Below are 14,301 nucleotides of genomic sequence, written 5' to 3'. Positions count from 1 at the left end.
CCTAGTTACACTATTAAGGCTTCAAAAGAATATTAAAATTTATCCCTCAACCTAAAGACCGGAGAAGCCATATTTAAAAATGGAATTTCTATCTCTTTAGAGTCCTGCATAATTCCTAGAAAACAAGTGATGTCTTTATCTAATTCCGTAAGTGGATCAATAATCTTGTACCATTAGTATTCAGTGTTTGGTTAGGTTATTCTATTCTCACACTAATAACAACTATAGCAAAAATCCTTCCTTATATTCACAGCAATCTTGTCCTGTTAGTGGATCAATTATATTGTCCCGTTAGTATTCAGTGCGCGTGTGCATTTTCCCCGCAGTATTCTATGCCCATATATGGATGTAACATCAGTACCTTCTGACCATTCCTACTATCTTTCTTCTGGCAAAAAAAATACAAAATTCGATATTTTTTCAGATAGGAGCTTGAAACCTCTACAGTAGGGTTCTCTGATACGCGTATGATTCTATAGCTTTAAGGGGGTCTTTCCCCTTTTTTTCGAAAATCAGCCAAATTTTCTCAGGCGTGAAACTTTTGATGGGTAGAACTAAACTTGATGAAACTTATGTATTGGAAATCATTATTAAAGTCTGATTCTTTTGATGTATCTATTGGTATCAAAATCCAGTCTTTTACAGTTTTGGTTACTATTGAGCCGGGTCGCTCCTTACTTACAGTTCGTTACCAGGAACTGTTTGATTATCTGAGTGATAGATCGCATTAAAACAAAAGAAATGTAAGGAAAGTGGAGAAAGCATTGAAATATGAACTAAGGAGGTGTGAAGTGGAGGCCATGGATAAAATTGCCGAGGATTTAGAAGATGCAGCTAGAGGGCATAATAGTAAAATATTGTACTGGCACGTTAACAAATTGAGAGGTAGTAGTCAATCCGGACTTGTCCCAGTTAAAGATAGGAATGGGGTGGCAATTAGCGACAAGGAAAAAGCTAAAGCGAGATGGGCCGAACATTTTGAGAACTTGCTTAACCGAGATAGAGTTGCAGGAAAAAATATAGAGGAAAATGAAAAAGTTTGTGATACCTGGGATGTGAAGGAAGATGTGTTTTGTGAGGAGGAATTAGCAACAGTACTAAAAGGATTAAAGAATAATAAGGCTCCAGGTGCTGATAGGGAAGTAAATGAGTTTCTTAAATATGGTGGCTCTGAGGTTAGAAATAAGTTATTGAAGATTATGAATATGATTTTTGAAAAAGGGGAAGTACCTAACGATTTTAGGAAAACCTTAATTAAACCACTGTATAAGAAAGATGATAAGATTGAGTGTGGTAATTATCGAGGCATTAGTGTGGTCTATGTAGGTAGCGAATTACTTAATGATATGATACTTTTTAGGCTGAGAGATGCTGTAGACAAAGTCTTAAGAGATGATCAGTGTGGTTTTATAAAAGGTAGAGGATGTGTCGAACAAACTTTCACTCTTAGGATAATAATTGAGAAGTGCCTGAGTTTTCAAACACCTTTGGTCCTCAGTTTTATAGATTATGAGCAAGCGTTCGATTCTGTTGATATAGGAGCTTTAGTAAAGGTTTTATCCTTGTATGGTATACCAGACAAATACATTAAAGTGATTAGTGCTATGTACGAGAATAACACTGCTGCGGTTAAGGTAGGAAATGAGGTTAACAGCTGGTTTTGTATTAAATCAGGAGTTAAGCAGGGTTGTGTTCTATTCCCCTTTATATGGATTATTTTGATGGACTTTGTATTAAGGAGTACAGGAAAGGCAATGGGAGACCCCGGAATCAAATGGAGAGGAAAAAGTCTCCTAGACTTGGATTACGCTGATTATTTAAGCATCCTAGATGAAAGTTTGAGCAAAATGAATGAAATTTTAGAGGTTTTGCGAGTTCAGGTTGCTAGTATTGGTTTGAAAATTAATGTTAGGAAGACTAAGTCACTAAGGCTAAGAATAAGTGAAGATGAAAAGGTGAAGTTGGGTAATGAAAAGATTCATCAGGTGAACAGCTTCACTTACCTTGTTAGTATTACTAGTAAAGACGGTGGGAGCAGTGACGATGTCAAAAATAGAATAGACAAGGCTCAGGGTGTTTTTTCACAGTTAAAAAAAGTTTGGAAGAATAGGAAGATAAGTCTGCAAACCAAGATTAGAATCTTAGAAGCTACAGTGATGACAGTGGTCAAATATGGTTCTGAAGCATGGACGCTCCGAAAAGCGGATGAAGATTTGCTAGATGTTTTCCAGAGAAATTTCTTAAGGATTGTTTTGGGTTCCCGGCTGACTGACCGTATTTCAAACAATAGGCTATACTAAAAATGTTGTTCGATACTGCTTTCTGGGGTTTTAATGGAAGAATCGTTGAGATGATTAGGGTACGTGCTGCGGATGAAGGATAACAGATTGCCAAAAATTGTTCTTTTTGGCCAACCATGTAGGGCTAAACGGAAAGCAGGTCGTCCCCGCCTGGGGTGGGAGGACGTCATAAAGAAAGATTTAAAGAAAATGGGAACTTCGTGGGCGGGTGTAAAAAGGGAGGCTTTGAATAGATTGGGGTGGAGGAGGAGCGTGCGTAGCTGTGTTGGCCTCAGGCGGCTTGGTGCTGCGATGAGTTGTTAGTAGTAGTAGTAGTAGTTTGATTAAATAGAAAAACAGGTTTCTTCATCTGAAAATAAGCAGCAGCATCAAAACTTAAAACAAACAGAAATTATTACGTATATGTGAGGGTTGCCCCCTCCTCAATACCTGGCTCTTTACTCTAATTTCTTACTTAGAACTCTTAAAAATGCTTTTTATTCTAATTAAATTGTCCTTGTGTTTCTGGAGTCGTTCTTCAAGAATTGGGACAAAAAGTCAAAGTTTAGCGTAAACCGCGAGGCATTGAGGAGGGTCAACCCCCATATACGTAATAATTTCTGTTCGTTTTAAGTTTTAATGTTACTCCTTACTTTCAGTTGAAAAAACTTGTTTTTTTATTCAACCTCTGTTCGTTTTTAAATAATTCCGAAAATCCATCTTCCCCTAAGGGAAAAAGTCCCCCCCCCCGAATATCTCTTTATGGAGGGTTCTTTCCACTTAAAAACCCCTCCCCCGCCAGAAAAATCCCCCAGATAATTCTACTCTAACTGAAAATCCCCCCGGAAAAATTCTTGCGGACGATTCCATGTGAAAAATTTTTCCATGTGAAATATATATATATATATATATATATATATATACGTTTTTTACAGTTTTTTATATATAATTCCGTTTTTTAGAGTTTCGGTTACTATTGAGCCGCTTCACTCCTTACCTGTAGTTCATTACCCTGAACTCCTTGAATAATTAAATAAATAAAAAAGTTTTTTGAAATGAAAGTAAGGAGCGACATTAAAACTTAAAACGAACAGAAATTATTCCGTATATGAAAGGGGCTGTCCCCTCCTCAACGCCTCGCTCTTTACGCTAAAGTTTGACTCTGTCTCAAAAATTTATTTATTTTAACGATAAAAACTTTAGCGTAAAAAGCGAGGCGCTGGGTAGGGGACAGCTCCTTTCATATACGGAATAATTTCTGTTCGTTTTAAGTTTTAAATAGATCTTATGAAAGTACTCAAAAATCTTTGGCTTAAAGAGCGAGGCATTGACTAGAAGGTGAACCCAATCATATAGCTAATATTTTTTTTTTCGTTCTAAGATTTGATGTTGCTCCTTACTTTCAGTTGAAAAACTTGTTTTTTTATATTTAATTTCTGATTTTTTTTTAAATAATGATGGGAAATCCGGCGCCCCCTTCATAGCAATGTTTGTTCCCCCATGAAAACTTCCTTCATGAAAAGACCCTCCCATATAACCCCCGACCCTCCCCCAACCCCTACTACCCGAAAAAATTCCCCCTGAAAACGTCTGTATACTTCCCAATAACCAAAACTAAATGTTAACAATGAGTAAAGTTAATAAATTTCAGCCCTCCCCCTGGGGGCTTTGAGGGATTAAGTCATCTTAAAAGACATAGTTATAATATTTTCGACCATGCTGAACAAAATGGCTATCTCAAAATTTAGATCAGGTGACTTTGGGAAAAAAATGAGCGGGGGAGGGGGCCTTGTTGCCCTCAATTTTTTTGGTCACTTAAAAAGGGCACTAGAACTTTTAATTTTCCGTTCAAATGAGCCCTCCCACTATATTCTAGGGCCACTGGGTCGATACGATCACCCCTTGGAAAAAGAAAAAAAAAAAAAAAAAAAAAACAAATAAACACGCATCCGTGATCTTTCTTCTGGCAAAAAATGGAAAATTCCACATTTTTGTAGATAGGAGCTAGAAACCTCTACAGTAGGGTTCTTTAATACGCTGAATATGATGGTGTGATTTTCATTAAGGTTCTATAATTTTTAGGGGGTCTTTCCCCCTTTTTTCGTAAATCAGCCAAATTTTCTCTGGCGGGTAACTTTTGATGGGTATAATTAAACTTGATGAAACTTATTTATTTGAAATCAAAATTAAAATTTGATTCTTTTGATGTATCTATTGGTATCAAAATTCCGTTTCTTAGAGTTTCGGTTACCATCGAGCCGGGTCGATCCTTACTTACAGTTGGTTACCACGAACTGTTTTATAATATAGTCATATGCTGCAGCTTTTTGAAGGTGTTTATTAGATTAAAAATTGGATTTGGAAATAGTCTTTTAAAAAGTTCAAATGTTGTCAATGAGTAAATATGATCCACATTAAAATATGAACGACGAGAATTTCATGAAAGGGGTAATTTAACTTTTGGCATAGAACTTGTGGCTAAAACGCAGATAGTTAAATGCGTTGTTCAATTTTTCTATGGGGAGGGGTACCAAAAAGAGCTATAGTTTTTCCAAGGGGGAGACGTAAAGGAAAGGCTAAGGAGACCCCATTTTAATCCATTTTAATTGAATGGTACACGACTGTACCGTATACATTAGAGGGAAGAACAATTATGGAGGATTTATTTTTAAGGAATTTTGTGTGAACCTGAACTCTTGTTTTCACTGTTTTAGCTGTTTTTAACTGTTTCACTGTTACTGTTATTGTTAAGCTGAGTTTAACTGTTTCACTGTTTTCACTGTTCACTGATTTATCACAGGAATCAGATAACCTAAAACTGTTCTGTTTTTTCATGATTGACAAGAGCCAGGACATATCTCTTGGGAGATGAGGGACCGTTAGGATACCCTTATTTTAAACCTGTTTTAAAATAAAATGACAGGGATCGTCCAGAGCTTTTTTGGAGGAGAGAATGTACAATTCTTAAAGAAGTTTCTTTTAGCTTATATGGGGGCTTTAAAGCCATTTTTAGTATTCTAAGGGAGATTAAATGTGAAACTTTTTGTGTACGGCCCCTTATATCGCTTCTAATTTCTTTTTTTTGTAAGTTATCTAATCACGGATACTTTGTCAGACGAAAAAATCTTTTGTCACGGGATTATGTACAAGTGGCAGATTGCGTCCCGATCTGGAAATGTAAAAAAAAACATTTGTTAAAGCACTTTTTAAACGGATTTCACTGGTGTTCTTGGTGTTCTTCCCTTACAATAAATGGTACCTTCCAAAGATTATGTAAGACTATAAATTTAAAATTTTGAATTTTTATACCAAAACCTAAACTGATTAATTGGGTTTTGTTTCCATTTACCGGAAATTTGCTACCATAAATGTTTTTTGTCCACCTGTTCACAACAAAAACAAAAACACAACAAAAACACCTGTTCTTTAAAAATGTTAAATCAAACAGTTCGTGGTAACAAACTGTAAGTAAGGAGCGATCCGGCTCAATAGCAACCGAAACTCTAAAAACCGGAATTTTGAAACCAATAGATACATCAAAAGAATCAGATTTTTATGCTGATTTCAAATATATAAGTTTAGTTTTACCCATCAAAAGTTACGTGCCTGAAATAATTTGCCTGATTTTCGAAAAAAGGGGGAAACATCCCCTAAAAGATACAGAACCTTAATGAAAGTCACGCCATCAGATTCAGCGTATCAGAGAACCCTATTGTAGAAGTTTCAAGCTTCTATCTGCCAAAATGTGGAATTTTGTATTTTTTGCCAGAAGAAAGATCACGGATGCGTGTCCTTTTTTTTCCAGGGGTGATTGTATCGAGCCAATGGTCCTATGAAATCACGGGAGGGCTTATTCGAACGGAAATTAAAAATTTTAGTGCCCTTTTTAAGTGACTGAAAAAAATGGAGGACAACTAGGCCCCCTCCCACGCTCATTTTCTTTCAAAGTCACCCAATCAAAATTTTGAGCAAACCATTTTGTTCAGCATGGTCGAAAATATAATAGCTATATCTTTTAGGATGACTTGATCCCCCAAAGTCCCCAGGGGAAGGGCTGAAAGTTATGAACTTTACCCCAATGTTTACATATAGTATTGGCTATTGGGAAGTATAAAGACGTTTTCAGGAAGGATTTTATTTCAGGGGGGGGGGGCAAGGGTTACGTGGAAGGATAGTTCCATGGAGGAAGTTTTCATGCGGGAAGGGATATTTATATGAAGGGGGCACCGGATTTCCCAGCGTTATTTAAAAAAACGATCAGATATAAAAAAAAACAAGTTTTTCAACTGAAAGTAAGGAGCAATATCAAAACTTAAAACGAACAGAAATTATTACGTATATGATCTGGGTTCGCCCCCTAGCCAATACCTCGCTCTTTACGCCAAAGGTTTTTTAGTACTTTCAGAAGAGCCATTTATTCTAATTAATGGCCTTTGTGTATAAAGGATCATTTTTAAAGAATTAGAACAAAATTCAAACTTTAGCATGAAAAGCGAGGCATTAAATAGGGGACGAACCCCCTAATATACATATTACAAATATATGAATATAGAAGTTCGTTACGTACCTTAATTCGTAAGTTACGTATATCTATTACTAATAAAAACGTTCGTAAATAAAATTAAACAGCTTTCGAGGAAGATATTTATCCAAATAAAAGTAAAATTAATATGCAAATTTTGTTTTAATTATTCATGTACGGGGAGCTAAAATCAAAACCTGTATTAATTTAAAAACGTTCAAAAATTATATAAAAAAACAAGTTTTTTTTAACTGAAAGTAAGGAGCGACATTAAAACTTAAAACGAACAAAAATCATTCCGTATATGAAAGGGGCTGTCCCCTCCTCAACACCTCGCTCTTTACGCTAAAGTTAGACTCTCTCACAACTCTACTTTTAAAACTATAAAAAACTTTAGCGTAAAGAGCGAGGTGTTGAGGAGGGGACAGCTTATTTCATATACGGAATAATTTCTGTTCGTTTTAAGTTTTAATGTCGCTCTTTACTTTCAGTTAAAAAAATTGTTTTTTTTATTTAATCTTGTAACAGACTCGAGAAATCGACAAGTCTATTGTTTAAACCAAGCACTCATCAAAGTTAATATAGTTAGTATCAAAGTGTATATAGTGTATATAATGTATTATTTGAAAAAAACTACGTTTTCTAAAGAGTTAAAGAGGCTGAGTCACAAGTTCGAACCTTAAAACGTACAGGGATTAGGAGGTACAGTTGGGGGGCTGCCACCCCCCAAATCCCCTACTTTTGCAGCCTCTTGTGTCAAGATTTTTATTTTTGGGGTCTGCCGCCCCCCTAAACCCCCGCTTTTTCCTTTGCAAAGAAATGTTTTGCAACACGAGCGAAGTCTGCTTGAATTTTTTACCGTAAGAACATCCTACTGCATCTCTTTGATTAGAAACAGTACTGAGCCTGTTTGCTGGATATTTTACAGGAGATTTTTCCCTAACCGATAACAAGCTATAATGTGATGAACTTGGTACGACCAACTGATTGCAAGCTACAGGACTTAAAAAACCTTAACAAAAGAGGCTGCAAAAGCGCGGAGTTTGGGGGGTGGAGGCCCCCCAACTGTACCTCCTAATCCCTGTACGTTTTAAGGTTTGAACTTGTGACTCAGCCTCTTTAACTATTTAGAAAACGTAGTTTTTTTTCAAATAATTTCTGCACGTTTTTGTACAGTTTATTACTTATTATTGCTTGAATAACTGTTAGCTGATCGTGTCAGGAGTTAAAGTTGGGGGGCTACCGCCCCCAAAACCCCCCCCTTTTGAAGATTCTTTTGTTAAGGCTTTTAATTCCTGAATACTCAAATCAAATGCACAGTAAGATTTTCTTTTTTCAACTTTTCTTCGAGCATGCGGGTATGCGGCATGTTATCAAAGCAGTGGAGACTTACCTGTAAGCTGAAGGCCGACTGTGATATTCTTCTGGAGACGCCTGTTGAGCTGAAGGATTTAATAGATTGGAATTAAAAAAGAAACTGAGTTTTTTTTTAACTTTAAATTTAAGAGATACTACTTTAAATTCAATATATAAAAAATTTACTCTGACGGGGAATCGAACCCGGGTATTCCACATGACAGACAGAAATACTGACCACTGTACTATCAGACACTCTTGTTAAATTATTTTTAGTCTCTGCAATCTATTTTCAACGCAAGCAAATACAAAGTAAGATTTTCGTTTTTCGACAAAAAAGCTTCTGGGAAAGAGCTGAAATTTTTGGAAGCTTGCAGTCAGTCTTGTCAGGTTAAGAGGACTATTTTGATCTAATTTAATAAAGAAATACTATGCTTTTATGAATTTCAAAAATTAACATGGGGTCTTATAGGAAAACGAGGTTTTTTGTAAATGTAAATTCGGGGGATAATTTTTTCGGTCTGAAAATATCAAAAGGCCTTAACAGATCAAATTCTGCTTCGAATGAGTCCTCATTCACCCGGATCCGTTGCCAAATGTGGCCTTTAGGCGTGGCTGATAAAAAAATATAACTTTATATTTAATTTTTAGAAAACATAGAAGGAGTGATCGGATTGAGCTGAAATTTTGAGGATAAGCTTCCAGACCCTAGGAAAGCTTATCCTCTAAATTTCAGCCCGTCAGAGTAAATTATCAAAGCATTGGAGACTTACCTGTAAGCTGAGGGGGGTTTGGGGGCTGCCGCCCCCCAAACCCCCCGCTTTTGAAGATTCTTGTGTTAAGGCTTTTATTTCGAGCAACTTTTCTTCGAACATGCAAGTATGTGGAATGCTATCAAAGCAGTGGAGACTTACCTGTAAGCTGAAAGCCGACTGTGATATTCTTCTGGGGACTCCTGTTGAGCCGAAAGATTTAATAGATTGGATTTAAAAAAGAAACTGAGTTTTTTTTTACTTTGAATTTGAGAGATACTATTTTAAATTAAAAATATAAAAATTTTACTCTAACGGGGAATTAAAACCAGGCCTTCCGACAGAGAGGATCATTGACCGATGTACCATCAGATACTCTCGTGAAGTTATTTTTAGTCTCTGAGATCCATTTTCGATGCAAGCAAATTCAAAGTAAGATTTTCGTTTTTCGATAAAAAAGCTTCTGGGAAAGAGCTGGAATTTTTGGAAGCTTGCAGTCGGTCTTGTCAGGTTAAGAGGATTATTTTGATCTAATTTAATAATGAAATACTATGCTTTTAGGAATTTCAAAAATTAACATGGCCTCTTATAGGAAAAGAGGTTTTTCGTAAATGTAAATTCGGGGGATAATTTTGTCGGTCTGAAAATATCAAAAGGCCCTAACAGGTCGAATTCCGCTTCGAATGAGTTCTCATTCAACCGGATCTGTTGCCAACTGTGGCCTGTAGGCGTGGCTGATAAAAAAAACAACTTGATATCTGTTTTTTGGAAAACATGGATGGAGTGATCGGATTGAGCTGAAATTTTGAGGATAAGTTTCTAAGCCATAAGAAACCTTATCCTCTAAATTTCAGCCCGATCGGACAATGTTAAAGGGGGGCTGTGGTGGGAAAAATTAACATGGGCTCTTATAGCGAAACGAGGTTTACGTAAATGTGAATTTGGGAGATAATTTTTTCGGCCTGAAAATATCAAAAAGCCCTAACAGGTCGATTTCCGCTTCGAATGAGTCCTCACTCACCCGGATCCGTTGCCAACTGTGGCCTGTAGGCGTGGCTGATAAAAAAAAACTTGATGAACATTAAATGGCTATATTTGGTTTTTGGAAAACAGGGAAGGAGTGATCGGATTGAGCTTAAATTTTGAGAATGAGCCTCCAGGCCCTAGGAAAGCTCATCCTCTAAATTTCAGCCCAATCAGACAATGTTAAAGGGGGGCTGTGGTGGAAGGGTCGAAACTTCCGGCCCACTTTCCCCCATGAAGATAAAGTTGGAGGGGGTGAAATTTTGTATGTTTCTTAGTTTGAGCTTAGGCTACAAAATGCGATCACCGCCGTCTCTCTGCGACTGCTAGGACAGGAAATCGCTTAACATTGTGGTGGGTCGCCTCTTTAAAGAGGCACAAGTGTGGCTCTTTGATATAGTGTTATAGTGTTATAGTATACATGTTATAGTGTTATTTGTTATAGTGTTATAGTATACATGTTATAGTGTTATAGTGTTATATTTTATAGTGTTATAGTGTTATGTGTTACAGTGTAATAGTGTATATAGGGTTATATAGTGTTATAGTGTATATAGTGTATATAGTGATAATATAATGAAGGAACTTATTTTTATTGGGTAATTGAGCTAGGCTTTCACTGTGTATTACATTTAGTATGAATGTGAGTGGTTCCCCATTTTTACTATAGAAAACTTTTACTGACAAACTATCTCCTAGGTATTTTTATTTTGTACTTTTAATTATTAGTCTATGGATTAACGACGCATACGTTACCCCTGCGCAAGCTGGGGTTTTGTACCGACCAAAGTATTGCCCAATCCACGGTACCACAACCAAATAAAAGATTGTTTTAGTGGCTTTAATATTAACTGGAATTTGAATTTGGCCACTGCAACCTAGAGTTGAAATTCAGTTCTGGTATTCCAAGGCAAATATCAAAGCTTTTGGGTTAAAACAGTTTTGACATTAATAATTTTACATATTCTATGTTAAAGCCACCTGAACACCCTTTTTATACCATACTGCCACATGTCGCTTGTTTTCTAAACACAGACAATCTGAGCCTTTTCTTGAGGTCATGCCGTTCAAATGGACCTTAAATTAAAAATAGTGCCTTTGTAAAAATTTTCTTTTTATTGGACCTTTAACTTTTGCTTCGGCTAGTCGTTTGTCATTATGAAAGACATGTCACCGAACCTTTGTTTCTTTTAATTGTTCTGGGGGGTCGGACAAAAACTTTTTTATCTTCCAACGATTTATTTAGTCCGTTTTTTTTATTTTCAAAGGTATGGTGGGCATTGATGACCTTATGCATGTCAAAATCCAAAAACCAATCATCATCGCTATGATTTTTATTTTGTGTGGTTCGTTTTACCTCGGCTTGTGTTTCGTCATTATGAAATACATATCGCCGAACCTTTGTTTTTTTAACAAAAGTATGGTAGGTATTTTTGACCTTATCCTTGTCAAAATCCCAAACTCAATAGTCATCGCTATCATTTTTAATTTTAACACATTTCGATCCTCGTTGTCCATGCTGGTCTTCATTTTCATTTTTGACTTGATCACATGCTCGGTGTCGGAAGCACATGCCTTCTAACCGTGAGTGTCTTTGCTCTTAACTTTCATATTTGACACGCCGCTGCCGCATGTGGCTTTGCTCTTCATTTCATTTTTCACACAATTTTGGATTATGATTACTTCAGACAATTTAGCAATGGATTTTGCTTTAGCTGCACTTATTGGTGTTGCCGTAATTGATAGTCCAGGTTTTCGATTTTCACATCTTAACATGTTTGATAGTTCAGGTGTTGGTTCCAAAGAATCATCATTTATAGTAACTGCCACGGCAAATTTTCGCTTTTTGGGCCTTCCAAAAGACGTTATACTATATAAATAACCGATCAGAACAATTTTATTTATGCCATGCATGACATCATATAGAAAAAAGCTTATATGATGTACTACAAAATGCTTGTATGATGTACTACCATAGTACATGACGTCATTTGCAAACAAACAAAATTAATGTTCTTAATATATATATAATATATATATATATATATATATATATATATATATATATATATATATATATATATATATATATATATATATATATATATATATATATATATATATTAAGAGCATAAATGAGGTGATCCACTGGCTGGACAGATCTAGAACCAAGGGCATTGGTAGGAACACAAAAATCAGTTTTCCAATTGAATAGGACGATTTCTGATTTTGAAGAGTTGAACTGAAGTCCAACTTTAAGATATTCAGCTTCGAGGATTTCGAAGATATCAATTGTCCGCTGAAGGGTTCGGCCAAGATTCAGGATGTCGTCCACGTAACATACCAAAGACAAGTTAACAGATGACAGAATCAGCGAAGATGGAAATTGATCTTGTGCATCAAGGACACAGTTATTGAAAAGGTCTGGAGAGGTGACTGCTCCTTGACGTGCTCCTTTCTTGACTGGAACTAGTCGGGTGTGCGGAATGGGGGTCAAACCCTTTTCAGGAGGTAGCTTCAGTCGGATCCGTAGCTTCAGTCAGTAGCTTCAGTCGGATCCTAAAAGTGCATAAATTGCACTTTTTGAGGCTTCAGACATATTCCCTCCTTACTTACATCAAGAGCCACTGGCCCTCCTTCATAAAAGCTGATGCACGTGCATGCATCGCCGTGCATAATTTACTAAGCCTAAAATTAATCAAATTTATAAAATGAAGCTTTAAAATAGCTGTCTATATAAATGTTTATTTTGTATGGACAATATATTCCCTCAGGAATGAATGAGCCCCCCCCCCCGCGGCATTACTGCCTCCGAAAATGGGAAGCTCTATATATGATTCTTTGATGATCTTAAATCTCCTTCTCTGGAGCAAAATTATTGCATTGTGGCACAAAACAGCAGAAATTACCAATTTTCTGTGACACTATTTTTGGTGCTTAAAAAGGGCACCGAAACTTTGCATTTAAAATGAGCCTTTTCCCAATTTTCTGGACTATTAGTTCAGTAAGATCATTCCCGGGAGAAAAACCAATAGATACTCATCCGTAATCATCCTTTATAGTCCTTAATTAATCCTTAATAAATAGAGGCTTGAAGCCTCTCCAATAGGCATATCTTATATACTGAGTTGATAATATAGTTTCAATCAAGACCACTCACCCTTTTGGGGCTGTTTTGTCCCTTTTTTAAAATGAATTAAAATTATACAGGCTTGTAAATTTCGAAGAACCAAAATTTAATGATATTTGCATCAAATTATCTGATGTGTGTGTGCTATTATCATCCCCTTATTTTGGTTACTTTTAGTAAAAGCCGCTCCTTACTTAGAGTTCCATAACATAAACTATTTAAAAAGCATATTTAAAAAAGCACTATTTAAAAAGCAGACAGCTACAAATAAAGCAAAGAACTTAAACATCTAACCCTTTTAAAATAAAATTACATAATGCCTTTAAGTGTCTATAAAAGGTTCATGTTAGGGCCCCTAGTACCATCTAATCAATGCTACTATTAAACGAATCTCCCCTTTTTTCCCAGTTTTTTGCACCTCTGAGAAAATGAATATAATTAGAAAAACAACTAATAATACAAGGGTGATTTTCAGACAGTGAATAATAAGAAGTAAGAAATACAAATATTTTGGCGATTCAGGGACAATTCAGAGGAACAGCGAAATGCTGAGTCCTAAAATATAATGGCCAAAAAGGTTCATATTAGAACCCCTAGTACCATCTAATCAATACTAATATTAAAAGAATCTCCCCTTTTCCCCAGTTTATTGCACCTCTGAAAAAATGAATGTAATTAAAAAAAAAACTAATAAGAAAAGCGTTTTTTTCAGCCAGTGAATAAAAAGAAGTTCAAAATACAAATATTTTGTCGATTCAGGGACGGTCCAAGGGAACAGCAAAATGCTGAGTCCAAAAATGCAAAGACCAAAAAGGTTCAGATTACGACCCCTAGTACCACCTAATCAATACTACTCTTAAACGAATCTCCCGTTTTCCTCACTTTATCGCACCTTTGAAAAAATGAATATGATTAAAAAAAACATCTAATAAAACAAGGGTGATTTTCATCTAGTGAATAAAAAGAAGTGAAAAATACAAATATTTTGGCAAGGACCTCCGCGGAGCCGTCTTCACTGCTAAAAAAAATTTTTTTAAGTGAACTCAAACAGAGGGAAAAAAAACATACATCAGTGTTTATATATTTTCCGTTCTTCTTTTGCACTTAAATGGTTTTGATACGACGACATTTTTTCAGTTACCAAAAATCATTTGGCAACTGAGATTAAGCTTAATCCATTTACCAAATGTCATTTCTGGGATTTGCTTTGTATTTTTTTTAGATTGAACAATACTCTGA

The 14,301-nt window shown here is 35.9% G+C and overlaps 1 protein-coding gene across 1 annotated transcript in view; it reads left to right on the top strand.

Annotated features, from left to right (window-relative positions):
- LOC148943114 (ras-specific guanine nucleotide-releasing factor 2-like) overlaps positions 1-14,301 on the top strand; it is a 441,376-nt gene that overhangs the window by 16,796 nt on the left and 410,279 nt on the right. The window lies entirely within an intron of this gene.

Source organism: Artemia sp. Qi Xiang Cuo, chromosome 16 (genome assembly GCF_049724085.1).
Source record: "Artemia sp. Qi Xiang Cuo chromosome 16, ASM4972408v1, whole genome shotgun sequence".
Classification (NCBI taxonomy): Eukaryota; Metazoa; Arthropoda; class Branchiopoda; order Anostraca; family Artemiidae; genus Artemia; species Artemia sp. Qi Xiang Cuo.
Note: the sequence above shows the minus strand (reverse complement) of the source record. Positions and strands in the feature narration are given on the sequence as shown.